This window comes from Lutra lutra, chromosome 12 (genome assembly GCF_902655055.1).
Source record: "Lutra lutra chromosome 12, mLutLut1.2, whole genome shotgun sequence".
Lineage (NCBI taxonomy): Eukaryota > Metazoa > Chordata > Mammalia > Carnivora > Mustelidae > Lutra > Lutra lutra.
This window is the reverse complement of record NC_062289.1, coordinates 2,328,627-2,344,445: the sequence shown is the minus strand read 5'-3', so window position 1 is coordinate 2,344,445 and position 15,819 is coordinate 2,328,627. Positions and strand designations below refer to the sequence as shown.

General features: G+C 51.7%; 1 long non-coding RNA gene across 1 annotated transcript; it reads right to left on the bottom strand.

The window, feature by feature from the left end:
• Positions 1-3,654: 3,654 nt before the first annotated feature.
• On the bottom strand, positions 3,655-5,506 carry LOC125082588 (uncharacterized). The gene is made up of 3 exons (XR_007122018.1): positions 5,233-5,506; positions 4,206-4,589; positions 3,655-3,995 (listed from the first exon to the last, which is right to left on the bottom strand). It is a non-coding gene; the product is annotated as an uncharacterized LOC125082588 (long non-coding RNA).
• Positions 5,507-15,819: the final 10,313 nt, after the last annotated feature.

The window sequence follows — 15,819 nt, the reverse complement described above, 5'->3', positions numbered from 1 at the left end:
CCATTCCCCGTGCCCCACCCCTCGCCTGCCCACTCTGGAGTCCTGTCCACCCCAACGGGATCTCACTGACCACCCAGGGCCCACACAGGCCTGAGAAGCATCCTGAGCCTTCGTGTTGGTGCCCCCTCCTCTCTCCTGCAGCAGCCTTCCCCGGTGGCTTGGCCAGCCAGCGCCGCGCAGTGCATGTTTCAAGGAGAAGGAAAATGTCTCCTCCCTTGTGGCTGAGGTGTGGGGGTGTGGGGGTGTCCCGGCAGACCCAATGCCATGACCAGGACCCGGTTTTTCTCTCCCTAGTCTCTGAATTCCTCAGGGCCAGCTCCATCCCTGGGAGCATCTCCCCGCGTTGTCCCTCAGGGTGGCTGGCGGCCTTGGGGCTTCAGGCTTTGCCCTACGAGTCCAGGGGACCTATGGGCTGGGACCGTTTTAAGTCTTGGGACAGTCCTTGGCCTGAACCAGGGGAGTGGGATTCCTTGAGCCAAGGCTTGGGCAGCTGCCGGGAGTGCACGTGCTTCTGGAGATGGCAGCTGGTGCTGAAGGTGGGGCCTTGGGCCTCTGAGCAGTGAGGTCTGCCGCAAGCAGACGGCAGGGCTCACCTCGGGCTTCCGCACATGCTCTCACCTCCGCCTTCCCTACAGTGAAGCCAGACCTCACCCACACTCGCACTGGCTCTTACCTCAGGACTCCAGGTGAGGCCAAGCCCTCTTACCCCATCGGGGGTAGCTCCCGGGGATCTGGGGTGCTGTGGCTGCCCCCATTACCATGGGAGAGGGAAACAAGGATGAATTCTAATGAAAGCTCCCATGGAAAGGGGAAGAGCAGCAAACCCACGGCACTGACCATTTGGGGATAGACAGAACAGCCCGGGTCCCCGTGTGGCCTGTGTCCGGGAGAGAATCCCACAGGCCTGGGCCCATCGGTCCCTCAGGGACTGGCCCTGGGGGTGCCCCTTCCATCACCACCCGGTGAAGCCACCTTCTGGCTGGAGAGACGGGGGGCCCGGGGGTTAGCCTGGGGGGCAGGAGACCCGGCTGTGGGTTTCCAGTCTTGCTGGCAGTACAGTCTTTTTTAACAAGCTGGGCTTCTGTCCTGTTTCCTGTCGGCTGCTTAATAATGAGCAGGCGGCTTCTCAGTCCTGCGCGTGAGTTGTTCACTGGGGCAGGGCCTCGGGTCCTGGAGTAAGCCCTCCCTCTGCCCCACTTGGCATTTAAGTGCTTTGCCTCTGAGCCACTCAGGTAGAAGGTGGAGGGTGCGTCCTCCCTGCCCAGTGGGGTGGCCCTGCTGGTGGCTGAACCTCCACCAACAGGACCAGAGATGAAGGACAGCCAGCTGTCTGGGGACAGCCTGAAGATCATTTTTCCTCTCCGCCTCCACCTTCCTTTCTACTAAGTTCCTGCTTCCCTGCTGACACAGGTCAGCCCCGGTGGGAGAGACCCCTGCAAGGCCCTTGGTCCCTGGATGGCCCCTACTGTGGATTGCATGCTGTAGGGAGACAGGTTTTCAGGACAGCACGCCATCGTCTGCGTCTCCTCTGTCCACAGCAGGTGGTCAGCATCGAGGATCTATTTCCTGAGGGCTTAGCGATCTCCCAAATTTGGAATCGTGCTACCATTCCCAAATCCTGTGGCTGTCTGTCACCCGAGTGCCGACGGCCAGCCAAGGTCGTGTAGCCATATGCTTGCTTTAAAAGGTCAGGGGAGGCCAATCGCTGTCCACCTCCAATGCAGCCCATTCCAGATTAATTCTGTACCCAGCTGCTCGTAACGACACTGCCGGAGCAAAGTATTTATTGGGTGCAAGTCGGAGAAAACCAACATGAACAGCAGCTTGAGCGACAAAGGACTCCGTTGTATGTTGCCCCAGAACGCTCAGGAAGAAAGCTGCCTTCAGGTGCGGCTTGACGTGGCAGCTCGGGTGCCGTGACAAGGGTCCCCTTTGCTCTCTGGGCTTCACACCAGAATGTCATTCTTTTCTTCCATGCTTCCGGCAGCTCAGGTGCCTCATTTGGATTCAGTCTTCAGATGAGACCCTGGAGCTTCTGGTGGGGCCTGCTGAGCTTGCTTGAGCCATGAGGACCAAAAGGGATGGCATCACTCTGGCTGGCTTAGGAAGATGTTATCAGCCCCACCAGGAGCAGCAACAGCTCCCATTTACATGTGACATGCACATAAAGGAGATTTTTGTCATGGTGACACACTGAGTGTATCATAGTGAAAGCATGGACACAGGAGACAGACCGTCCGGGGCCAGCCTCTGCTCTCCAACGTGTGACCTGGGGTGAGCAGGTTAGCCTGGGCATGACTCCATCCCTGCACTTGTGAATGACGGCAATAGTTCTGCCCTTATCCCTACGATTGCCCTGAGGGTCACGTGAGATGGTGGGTGTGGGGTGCCCAAGCATGGCCGGGCACCCTGTAAGGGCTGGCGGTCTGCGGTGCACCCGTGTGTTTTAATACGCACCAGAAATAAAACTGTCAGTGAAATAATCATGTGGGATGTTCACAACCAGGTCAGCAGATTACACTCGACGGAGGCCTTGAGACAAGAGACTGATAAGGTTAGGCAGGAGTAATGAAAACGACCTCCTGTTTCCGGGGAGACAGAGCGCCGGAGGGGTTCAGGATGCTCGTTCTCTTAGGCAGCGTGAACATTCTCTTTGAAACACCGCCTGCTACCTGCACAGGAACTCAGGGCTGGTGATTTGAAATCACAGCAGGAAGCGAGAGAGAGATGCGTCGCCGCCTCAAGAGTGCTGGGGGCAGCCTGGGCACAAACTCTTTCCTCCCTGAGGTCCCTGTGCACCCGAGCCACGTCAGGGCAGGTGGGTCCCTCCTAACCGCCCGAGGAATAGGACCGAGCCCTCGTGGCACTTGTCGCTGTCGCCTGCATACACGTGCCCCAAGGCTGTAGAGCGTCGAACTCCCGTGGGGTGAGGTTGCTCACTGGCTAAAAAACGTTACATTAACATTCAGTGGGGGATCTTGGGGGGCTCAACCTGCCTTTCCAAGTATTTTCTGGTCCTGTTCTCTCTCTCTCCTCCCCAGCCCCTTCTCTCCATATATCTACATATATGTATATGTCCACAAGTCACACCTTACCAGTGGGTCTGAGTGCTCACGCCATGGGATGGGAATCGGAGGCCGGCCCTTGGATGGTGGCCATGCCACTGTGGGCCGCTGAGCACCAGTGATGTGTGGTCTCTCTGCTGAGTGGAAAGTGCACTCCAGGTGCTGAGGTGTTCCAAGATGCTTCTCTTGCAAACCAGGAGCAGCTAAGTGCTCGTGCCCCAGTGGTGCTTAGGTGGGGGTCCGGAGCCTTCCCTGCATATCCCTGCTGGTCCCCGCACTGACCCTCGGGGGCCCGGAGGGATGGACAGTGGGACAATGGTTGACCAAGTGACCACGGATCAAGGAGTGATTGGAATTGACTTTGACCACCTATTACACATGGTGTTACCAAGCTCTACCTGCCTAGGGTTGAAAGTTGGAAAATGCAGAGACTTGGGGTGCCTCGGTGGCTCAGTCGGCGAAGCATCTGCCTTCAGCTCAGTTCATGGTCCCCGGGGCCTGGGATCGATCCCCACCTGGGAAATCCCTGCTCGGCGGAAAGCCTGCTTCTCCTTCTCCCTCTGCCTCTCCTCTGCCAGCCGCTGCCTCTGCTTGCGTCCTCTCCATCTCTCTCTGTATCAGATAAATAAATAAAATGCTAAAAGAAAATGCAGAGACGCATTTTGAAAGAATAAACAGCTCCAGATTATTATTCTCCTGAGATGTAATTACTCAGGCATAGTGCGCATTTTCTTCTCCAAATGTTGTCCTTCTTCCTGTATGAATAAAATTGTCATTGTGCTGGATTATTTTGTTCTCCGCTTTTCCTACTTAGCAGAATATCGTCAGCTGGTTTTTCCCTATTTCCCACCAAGAGAGATGCCAGCCTCCTCGCTGCTCAGCGTGGCACTCGACGACGGGCTGATGGCCCTGCTGGGAGTCAGTTTCTTTCTTTTTTTTTTTTTTTTAAGATTTTATTTGAGAGACAGAGATCACAAGCAGGCAGAGAGGCAGGCAGAGAGAGGAGGAAGCAGGCCCCCGCTGAGCAGAGAGCCCGATGCGGGGCTCAATCCCAGAACCCTGAGACCATGACCTGAGCTGAAGGCAGAGGCTTTAACCCACTGAGCCACCCAGGCGCCCCTGGGAGTCAGTTTCTTATACGTGAGTCTGATGCAACGGTGTCCTTGTGTCTCGCATCTGCATGTTACCCGCGTATAGGAGAGTAGAGCCGGCTGCTAGAGTAACACCTCGAAAACAAACAGAACGAAGACGTGTGTGTGCAGACCTGTCCTCCGCTGTCCACGGGGAAGGAAGAGCTCTCGCAGGGAGGCGTCCTGACACTGAACTCTGCAGGTGGGATGTGAGTCCGCTCCGTGTCCGGGGCGGAGCTCGGAAAGATGCCAGGGCGGGAGATCACAGAGCAGGACACGTGCTGGAGGTGAAGGACCCCGGCCTGGGGGGGACGTCCTGCGTCACCGCAGCTCCTCGGATCCGTCATACCCTGTCGCCTGGGTCACGGGTTCTCTTCAAGGCACGACTTCTCATCTGCAGAGGAAAATTAGAGAGGGAAGGAAGAGAATGCGTGTGAAACATAAGGGAAACTTTGAAGGACTAGTAGAACTACTAGTTTTTGTTGTTACATAGGAGTGAAAAGTCTCTGCTTTGTGATGTATTTAATCTACTCAAGAGCCCCAGAAGAATCACACTCCCAAATGGGCAAATGCACACATGACCATCCCCGTGATAGTTACGGGACAGACATGGCTGGAACGACCAGTCAACCTGAATTAGATGCCAGTGGCCTCACGGAGCACGCGTATGTTCTCACGCTCACTACGGACCTGCCCTGACCCCTGCTGTGAGAAAAGGAAAAAAAAAAAGTCCAGATTTACAAAGAAAAATTTAAAAACCAGCTTAGTTGGTGAAGCCTCTGCCTTTGGCTTAGGCCATGGTCTCAGGGTCCTGGGATCGACTCCCGCATCGGGCTCTCTGCTCAGCGGGGAACCTGCTTCCCCCTCTGCCGCTCCCCCTGCTCATGCTTGCACTTTTGCACTCTCTCTCTCACTCTCTGAAATAAATAAAATCTTTAAAAAGGTAAAATAAAAAACCATAAGATTCTTTTGAAAGAAAGTTCCCTTCATTCACTTTAAGTGAATTATTTGTAATTCCATTTTTAATTTGAACCCACCTTTACGAAATCATGGACGCCGTGGGTTTAGACCCAGAACTCACAGCGTCTTGTTAACAGCGCCATGCTGCGAGGCGTGACAGAGGTGGGATCCGTGAGGAGGAAGGGCTGGTGGAGAAGCCACTTGTCACCCACGTCAGTTTCTCTTCCTGTGACGATATCTTCTAGGAAATGGCAGCTTGATCTGCAATTTCCACTCAGCATTGAGAGGGCTCATAGGTGTTAGCTAGAGAGAGGCCATCCTGCAGATCTCTTCCGAAGAGTTAATGATGTTCTTCCTGGGTGCGTCTGACTGTAGCTACGATGATCTAAATTGGGAGATGAGACAAGTGTGTAATGAGTTGACAGAGACGTGCAGGTAATGCTGATTAAGTATTCGGTGCAGACTCTCCTTACCCCCCAGGAGCGTGCAGGGCGGCGTCTGCAGATCCGCCTGGAGCCTCTGCGCCCCGAGTGGCCCTGGAAGTTCTGCCCGCTCCACGGAGCGCACACGGCCTTGGTCACAAGGAGTCAGATCCTCTAGGTTAATCCTGGAAAAAACAAAGGCGGGTTGGAAGCTGTCCTGCTGCCTCTGGCCGCGTTAGCCACACAGGCAATTTGTTCAGGGCACTTGGATCAGGGCTTGAAAAAAACGGACCCAATGCCATAAAGAATTTGTTTGTTAAGACAATGTATCTCAGGACATTCACAGGGCTCTTATCCTCACAAAAACCCTCAGAGGTGGGTTATAAATTGATTATTATTCCAGTGGGAGAAGGGGATCAGTCGGGGTTCTCCAGAGAAACAGAACCAATAGGAGGCAGAGAGGTGTACGCAGGGGTCCGTCCATGGGCCATCTCCCTCGAAGGTCACTTCAAGGGTGTGGAGCTCAAACTGTGGAGACCAGAGTCTGCAGGCCAGAGGGCAGGCTGGGGCCTCGGCAGGGGCTGGAATCCCTTCTTCTCCCGGAAGCCTTCGTGTTTGCGCGGAAGGCCTCCAGCTGGTAGGATAAGCTCCCCCGACATTCTCAAGGGTCATCTTCTTAGTGGCGACAGCTTGAAGACATTAATCGTGTCTGCCAAGATACCCGCACGGACAGAGCTAGGTATGGGTTTGACTGACAGTCGATGATGGAGACTAGTCAAGTGGGCATAGAAACTCTAGCCCCCATGGAGGCGCTGACCAGTTTCCCCAGGGAACACGGGGTCTAGCAGACTTCTGTCAGCGGCTCAGTTTACACAAAGGCTCTTCCCCCCACAACTTATAGGGTCGTGGTGAATTCAGTGTTCAACTTCTACGGCTGGGGGATAAACATCGAAATGTTAAACTATATTTTTTTGTTTGTCTCCAACTCTTTATGAACTTTAAGGAAATAATTGCCTTTAGGATAGACATCTGGATGCTTTTAAAAAATAGCGTTTGGAAGAGCTGAGAGACAAAGCGCCGGGACTCAGCCTCTGAGACGTGTGCGCCCGATGCGCGGGAGCGTGATGTGTTTTTTGTGCTAATGTGTGCCTCCGAACTTCTTTAAAATGCCAAATTATTCTCTTCTGGGAGGGATGCAATCAGTTCTCTGCTGACTATTATAAAAAATGTAGATAAAAGCAAAATTTCAAAGGCTGTTCTACAAAAATTATTTAATCATGTCTGGCTCATTATGGAAATTTATACGAGGTGTGTGTTGATGGGTAGCTGCGCCGTCCGGGCTGGGCAGATGCAATCATCACCGATTTTATGAAAAACGCCATGTATTCGTCTGTGCAATAGGCACTCTCGCGGAAACACGGGGGCAGCCAAGGGCAGCCTCGCGCAAATGCAGAATCCAGTTGGAGTCGGGAGCATTTAAAAGGTCGTCTCCTGCTTTCCTCGGAAGCACAGTTTCCTGCGGGCTGATGATGGAAGGTCTGACGCTGTGACATTGTAACTTCGTTTTGAAGCTTGGTTCACGAGGCCATGCAAATGCCACAGGAGAGGCCAGTGAAATGCAAGCTCTTCACCACTTTCATTTCCCAGGAACCGGTTTCGGATCTTTCCTGATCTGATTCCTCGAGAGGGGAGGAAAGGGCACGGGTGGGCCACCCTCCTGGGGGGGGCGGGCTTGCTGTGAGTGCCCCCTTGCTCTCTCACCTCCCTGTTTCACCCAGAATAAACCGGACCGTAAGTGCTTTTGAAAACCTAGAAACAAAAGCATTTCAGCATTATTTTTACAACAGTAAGTGCTAATGATGGAGAAAAAACAACAACCCTGCAGGATGCAGAAAGTTCTGCAAGTGAGGGAGAGTGTGGAGGGGAGCAAGCTGTCGCAGAAGCAAGGCTGGACACATAAGAGATGCAGATCACCGAAGTCGAGAACGGAGACTTACACTGACCATAACTGCTAAACATTAAAAATTCATAAGCGGGCAATATAAGATCATATTTGCAGGGAAATGTGTAATACCTTTTAACATTTCCACACACTCTTGAAGCAAACATTGATTTCTGGAATGACCCTTCTGGATACCTTGGGTTTTGTACAAGATACATCAACGCATTTGTAGGCTAAACCCCATTTCCCTTCTCATCTGCCTCACCTTGCACCAACTTCTTCAGGGGGCCTTGGCTGGCGTGGGGGAGAGGGGCACCTGGGGACAACAGCAGTGCCCACACTTCTCGTTTACTTTTAGGGGAAGTGTTCAGTGGGAGGTGATGCTGGATTGGATGCCAACCCAGATGGCCCAAGGATGTCCCACCGGGCGGAAGAGCTCTGGAGAGCCTCCCCGTGGCTCCTGTAAGTCACCCACACGTTCCACTGGATTCTGGATGAGCTCACTGATCCTGCCCAGAGCCTGGGCTAGGAGGGGCCCTCTGTATCCTGGTCTAGGCAGAGCGTGGCTCCCTCTGGGTCTCGCTCAGGGGACTGTGGGCATAGAGGAAGGGCTCTGACTGGCAGGGACAGCACTGCAGTTGGGCTCTGGTGTTGAAGGCAGAGACTGGGAACTGGTAGGGACAGCTAGTCTGCAGAATGGGGAGGAGAAGAGACAGCAGACCCAGAGGTCTTAGAATGGGTGGGCATGAAGAGACCATTCAGCTGGAGTTCACTTGCCCAGGGCTCCAGCAGCAGCCCAGATTTGGTTGCTGGGTACCCTCTGCGTCTGCTCAGAAAACCCTGTTTTACTTGAGCTCCTTTGAGGAATAGCTGTCTGATTCTTACATCCTGGCCACCATTAATTAGCTGGAAAACTCCTGGAGACCCATGAAATGGGGCAATTAAAAAAAAAAATGGAAGCCTGGGAAAGTATTTTCCATAACCAGACCACTATAAGGTTTGATTATTGAGATTTTTTTTTTTTGGTTAGTCTTATTTTTATTTCTCTCTCTTCTTTGTCATTTTAAGAGTAGGTCTAAGAGGGCACCTGTGTGGCTCAGTTGGTTGACCCACTGCCTTCAGCTCTTGTCATGATCCCAGAGTCCTGGGATCGAGCCTGGCATCGGGCTCCCTGCTCCGTGGGGAATCTGCTTCTCCCTCTGACCTTCTCCCTTCTCATGCTCTTTCTCATTCTCTCTCCTTCTCTCTCGAATAAATAAAATATTAAAAAAAAAGAGTAGGTCTAAAAGAGTCTGTGTTTTCTGTGGCATGTTGTAAACAGTTCATAAGTATTTGTAAATGCAACAATAGACTATATTTGAGTCAAATCTTGGTAATTTCATGTTTGGAAAATGATTTATAAGAACATGTGGCCGGACAGTACTGACTTTGGAACACACCCAGAAAATCATGAAAATCTGGAATCACACACACAGAGAAGTAACGTGTCATAAAATACTGCCGAATCCTTGGGTGTAATTCAAAAAGCTTAAGGTCCTGTTCTGCGGAATATTTTTTAATCTTGTTGAGTTTAACACCATCATTATGAGAAATAGATGAAAAGATACTACCGTGGCCGTTTATTTTATTGATGCCTGGAAGCAAATAAGCAATAGGAGAAGTAAGACTTTCTCCTCGTCATTGATTTCTACATCAAGACAGGGGGACATTCGAGCAATGTGTGTCATCAAAGAATTAATGGAAAAATTATAAATGTCACCTGGATGGGAGCTGAGGGAGATTATTTAAATGATCAGAAAGCTGTGAAGTTCGTAAGAGCAGTTTTGGGACCCATCCCGTGGAAAGCCTGCGTCATAAAATGCAAGCCCCCGAGGGCAGCAGGGGCAGAGCGCGCCTGCAGGGGGGCCGGCTCCGAGCCCACGGGCTCCGGGTGCAGAGGCACCAGCTCTCCCTGTGCGTCGCCCGTCAGCCCTTCCGGAAGCCCGGGCTGTGCAGGCTGTGCGGCTGCTTCTGTGTGCGTGCGGTGCCTGTACATTCTCTCCCCGTTTCCACGACATGCAGTTTTTACACAGAGTATAAAGTTATAAGCTGTTCCACACCGTGCTTTCTTATGCCTGGTGTTGTAGTAGGCCTCGAGGTGTACACTCACTTCTCAACATCTGAGTAGGACTTGTTTTATGAATGCAGCGTCATTTAACCGGCCAGTCCTATCAGGACCCAATTAGGTTATTTCCATTCCTCCCTAACAGGTAAGCTGCAAAGAAGTTATTTGCACCTAAGTCATCTTATACACGGTTAAATATATCCGTGGGGTGGTTCCTGGGTGACAGGGATGTGTTGGGAGGGCGACTGCCTGCTTGACAGGTGATGAAAGGCCAACCAGCCCTGTGCTACTGCTGGAGCCCGTGCTCTGCCTACTGCTCGGAGCTGTTGGGGTGGGGGTGGCCTTGGGAAAGCGACGTGGTATGGAGGACATCTGGATGTGGCTGAGTCCGACGTGGTATGGAGGACATCTGGATGTGGCTGAGTCCGACGTGGTATGGAGGACATCTGGATGTGGCTGAGTCCGACGTGGTATGGAGGACATCTGGATGTGGCTGAGTCCGTTAAGGGTTTTCTACAAACCTGAAGATGTGGCAGGTGGAGACCTCCTCGCCTTGGGGCCCAGGACAAGCGCCGTAGGTCGACTTAGACCTGCCACCTGTTTGAGTGGTGTGCCCTGCCCCGTCCTTGGTCTCTCCCGCCCTCCAAGTCCGGGGCCACTTTGCAAACCAACAGCTCATACACTATGTTGATAATGTTGCCAAATTGCCTTATTCGTCCCACGGAGGGTTCTCAAGCTTTCCTCCCGAGCCAGCCAGCCTCCGGGGGGAGTAGCTACTGTGTGTGTGTGTGAAGTCAGCCTCCTTCCACGTGCTTAGTTCATTTTATATTTAATTACCTGCTCAGGGCCTTTCACCATTTTTTTTCTTTGAGTTTATGGCCTTTTTCTTAGTACTTTGTAAAAATTCTGTACTTGGAAAAGAAGCTGTATGTGTCATGAGTTGATAAAGTGGTTCTTTTTGCCTTTTTACTTTGTGGGGGTTTTTGCTCTTTTTGAAAATATTCATTAGTTCTGAGATCTAAGCTTGTGACAACTCTTGGCAGTGACAGATCGTTCCCTCTTGAAGGACAGGTAAGAGTGATAAGGCGTTGATGCTGTTTTGACTTAAAAACAATACGACTTTGTCTTTGGAAGCCTTTGAAGGCAATTCTAAAAGAGGGGTTTGCAAAATGTTTTGGGCAGCGTCCTAGACATGTTACTTCCCAGGGCGTGATGGTGAGAGAGGACACACTTCCATCGGTGTACAAACGCCATCACGGCTGTTACAAACAGTTCCTGTGATGTTAGAGTCGCCCAGCAGATGTGCAGGTGTGTCCAGGTTAGTGACCATGCAGTGGGCCGGAGCACAAGCTTCTCAAGGGGTGCGGCGAACGCTGGGCCAGCAGGGGCCGCGGGCAGGATGGCGGCCTGCCGTCTCGAGAGGGCTGATGCCATCCCAGGGCCGTAGAGCCTCTGGGCACTTTAACTGGGGACTTACAGGATCCGTTTTTAATTTTATTGATTGATTAAGTGAACGAGGTTTTGTTTCGTCTTTTGTTTTTTTATTGGCTGAGGTCATTTTGGCAATATCGTGGGTTGATAAAAGGGACATTTAAGTCCTATCTTCTGGTATCTGTGAACGTGATCTCTTTGGAAAAAGGGTCTTTGCAGATGCCACTTACTTAAGATGACATTATGCTGGGTTGGGGTGAGCACAAGCCAGTGGCTTGTGTTCTTGTGAGAGGGAACTTTCCACCCAGGGAGAGGAGACAGGAGGCCTATTGTGGGGGGGGGTGAGGTCATAGTGTCACAGCAAGAAGCCACAGAGGCCACCGACAGCAGGGGGAAGGGGCAGTAAAATCCTTCCTCACGACCCTGTAGGAGGAACCCGTGCTGCTCATGGCTTGATTTGGGACTTCTGCCCTCCAGGACGGTGAGGCCATCAACCCACCCAGGTTGTGGCCCTTCCTTAGGACAGCCTGGGAAGCCCGCATCATCACACAGCATCAAACACGGAGCCTAGCTGCCTCCAGCAAACACAACCTGGTGCAAAGCAGAAACAGGAGAGCGAGTGTCTTGCAACGAGTCAGACCCTAGAAGGGAAGGAAGTTGGAGCGTCCACCCCAAGAGGGATCAGGACTTGCATTTGGTAAGGCTTCTCGGGCTACAGGCTGGAGGAGATCCCGGAGCGGAGTCCGCAGGGAACTTCTTCAGGGGGCGTTGGCTGGTGTCGGGGAGAGGGGCACCTGGGGACAACAGCAGTGCCCACACTTCACGTTTACTTTTAGGGGAAGTTTGGTGGGAGGTGATGTTGGATTGGATCCCAACCCAGATGGCCCAAGGATGTCCCACCAGGCGGAAGAGCTTTGGAGAGCCTCCCCGTGGCTCCTGTAAGTCACCCAGACGTTCCATTGGGTTCGGGGAACTTGACTCCTAGCCAGTATATAAAGATAGACGCTCCGTTTCAGAACTGTAAAGCACTGGTTGCATAGGTGACAGGGATTTAAAACGATAACCACAACTATGGACCCAGTAGTTGCCCGTGTTTTAATTACCAAGGATTTTGAACATATGGAAGAGGAAGTGGAGTAACAGAGACCCGCAGGTGTCCCGCTAGGAGGGAACAGATGTGAGCAGAGTGGGGTATTTGCCTCGGATCTCTCCATTCTTTCTGTAAAATAGAGCCACACAGATACAGCTGAACCCTTCATTTCATTCCCACTTGTTCCTCTCTGAAGTTCGTGGGTATCACTCCCACGCCAGCTTCTGACACAGGGAGGTAAACGCCACATAGTTTTCGTTTTTCAGATATTTTGTGTGTCTAACACACCTCGCTGGTGTCAGATGGCAGGCGTCTCTACGAGCCTTGCTTTTTCCCCTCACGTTTTGTTTTCGACATTGGTCTGCAACGTGCACGTCCTTCTAGTTCACTCATTTTAGCCATTGTCGATGCTCTCGTGGGAACAAATCCCAGGCTTTCCCTTCCCTTCTGGGGGCTGTTCGGTCGTGTCCACGATTTAATACTAAGCAGTCTGTGGCAGTCGACAGTCGTGTACTCGTCTGTGCTCGCTGAGTTTTCTTTGCTCTTTATCTGTTGGACACGTAGCTTCCTCCTCCTTGGTCTTTTTTGGTCATGTATACGGTGAAGATTACAGGTGTCTGTCCTTCCTAGTCTTATCTCTTAAAGGCTCTTATCTCTGTTCATTTGAAACGTTTAAGAACCTCCTGTATGACTTGTTCTCTGGCGCTTGTTTGTGTGTGTGTGAAAACGTGTTCACATGTGACTGATTTCCAGATGTGCGTGTGGTGGGCGGTGGTGGGCTGCGGCTGTCTTCTTGTTACTGGTCCCTGACGCAGTGGCCTGGTGATGGATGTGCTCGGTTTGATACCAATTCTTGCATATTTTGGGGAATTGCTTAGTGATCCGGTAGGTGGACAACTTTTTTTTTTTTTTAAAGATTTTATTTATTTATTTGAGACAGAGAGAAAGTGCTCATCGGTGTGAGTGGGCTGGGGGGAGGGGCAGAGGGAGAGAGAGGGGCTGACCCCCCACTTAGTCAGGAGCCCACTCGGGGCTCCATCTCGGGACCCTGAGATCACGACCTGAGTGAAACCAAGAGGCAGAAGCGTAACTCCCTGAGCCATGCAGGTGCCCCACAGCCATACTAACTTTTAAAACTTTCACTTCAAGTACGTTTGAGGGCTACAGAATGTCCAGCGCCCTGTGGAGACTCTTGTCTACCGGTCCCCCAGGTCCCGCCACCCTTAGCGACTTACACAACCAAACCACAGTGATGGAAACCAAGGAACTGACGCTCCTCAGTGCTCTACAGACCTCTTGGCAGTCCCCGCTGGTCCCTCTGATGTCCCTTGTGGGGATTCACTGAGTTAGCTGCCACGTCTTCTTTCTGTTTCTCGAAACTGAGGGAGGCCCAAGTCTATCTCTTCCGTCACAATCGTAAGGTCCAAGGCGCACTGGCCAGTTGTTTCGTAGGATGTCCCTGGCCTGGGTGAGGCAGTGTGCTCCGAAGAGTCAGATCTCTGCATGTCCCCTTCCCTGGAAGGAGGGTGTGCGCAGACATCACTAGCCATGTGAAAATGAGGTCATGCTGCATTAAGGGCCTTCCCGCTGTGACTGCTGTTTTTATGAGGTGGGGACTTTGGACACCACACAGAGGGCAGAAACCGCTTACTGATAAGAAAACTAAGACGCGCCAAGTGAACCCACACACCCCAGGTCACTCAGTGGGCTCTTGGCCCCAGAGCCCCTGCACACGACGATAGGTGTTTATTTATTTATTTTTAAAGATGAGCGCACAGGCTTTATTTATTTATGTTTTCAAGATTGTATTTATTTACTTGACAGAGAGAGGCACAGCGAGAGAGGGATCACAAGCAGCGGGAGCAGTAGAGGGAGAAGCAAGCTCCCCGCTGAGCAGGGAGCAGGACGTGGGGCTCCATCCCAGGACCCCGGATCATGACCTGGGCCGAAGGCAGATGCTTCACCAGCTGAGCCCCGCAGGCACCCCAAGGACAGGCATTTAAAATACACCTTACTTCGGAGGCACCTGGGATCGACCCCCGTGTAGGGCTCTGCGCTCAGCCGCGAGTCTGCTCCGGGACTCTCCTCTCTCCCTCTCTCTCCTGCCCCTCCCCCTGCTCACGTGCTCTCTCTCAAATAAACAAATACATCTTTAAAAATAAAAATAAATAAATAAAATAAAATGTATTTTAGATGAATAGTTGACCAGCTCTCTCTTCAGCTTTCTCTTGCTGTACCTTCTTCGCTGACTTGCTGTCACTTTTCGGCCATAAAGCTTCGGTGTGTTTCCTCTGGACACCCGCGAGCCGACTTCATGGCTGTGGCTTCTTCTGCTCAGAGTCTGGAACCCATGAAGCTACCAGAAGACCAGGGACCTCGGCGGTGTTGTTCCTCGGTTCCGAAGTGCCTCTTCTTCCCAGCGTTTGGAAGCTTTCTGTTTTTATTGCAGATGGATTCGGTCCAGGCCCCTTATTTGTACTAACTGGGGGTGGGGTGGGGTGGGGGAGAGCTACTCTGTTATCCTGGAAGAGGATGTAGACAGATTTTTTTTTAAATTAAAATACTCTTGAATCAAGACATATTTTAGGACTTTTATCCGTTTTCCCAGTTGTCCTATTTTGTCCCCATTTCCTTTCTAAATTTAGTAACATTAGGGGCTCACTGAAGCTCCACACGAGGCCTGTACCATGAGAACCCAAGGCCTCTGGAGTCCTTTCTGTAAGTCTCCCTCCTGTGCACTCAGCGTGTTGGTGATTTCACTCCTGTGGGATGAGCTCCGGCCGACCCCCTTTCTGATTTCTGGAAGTTTGCACGCTGTGGTCCCCTAGGAAACACGCACCATGTAGCTATTATCTGCTACCTGGAGGCTCTTGAAATGAAATAAGGGAACGCAAGGAGTTTGAAAGTGGGGACTGACGGGCGATGCTTCCGTGCTTCTGCCCCCTATTTAAGGATCGGCTGTCGGCTGGGTTTCCTAAGGTCCTCCACGAAGATTTCTGAATTTTTTGAGGACGCATTACTCCAGCAGAGAGGTATCTGTCTGCACTCCTTCATTCTGTGTTCGATGCCTGCTCCCCAAATTGTGATTGGTAAAGACATCCGAACTATCCAGAACTGTCCGTTCTCAGATTTTCACATCCTAAGGAGACTAAGAATGGCTTCGGGAGTTAAGGGAAATTTGCATTATGCTGACTGAAACCACTCCGTGGGGCAGGGGTGTCCGCCTCGGTGGGAGAAGAGGGGCCAGGATCTGAGCTCTGCCTCACCTGGGCCCATCACGTCCACCTGCTCCCAGCCCTCCCCCATCTCCCAGCTTTCAGCCGATGACATTCATGGCATAACTACACGAATGCTCGTGCGAAGACTTTCAGAAGCTCACTTATGTTAGACGCTCCCGGGATAACCCCATGAAGCTCCCCTTTAAAAGTCACTTCCTGTTTTTCTGGGCCTCCATTCAGCCCCATTTCAATGATGGTTTCCAGCTGGAATTCCCATGACTTCTCGGTTCTGAGGAAGGCGGTGTTTCAGTGCGAGGTGTTGTGGTCACCCTTTCTTTTCTCTGTTGTGCAATGATGGTTATGTGAGAAAAATGCTTCCTCTTTTCAGGCAGTGCTTTTAAAAATGCTAATTTAAATGCTCCACATTATTTCTCTTTGATCCTCTGACTCTTTATAA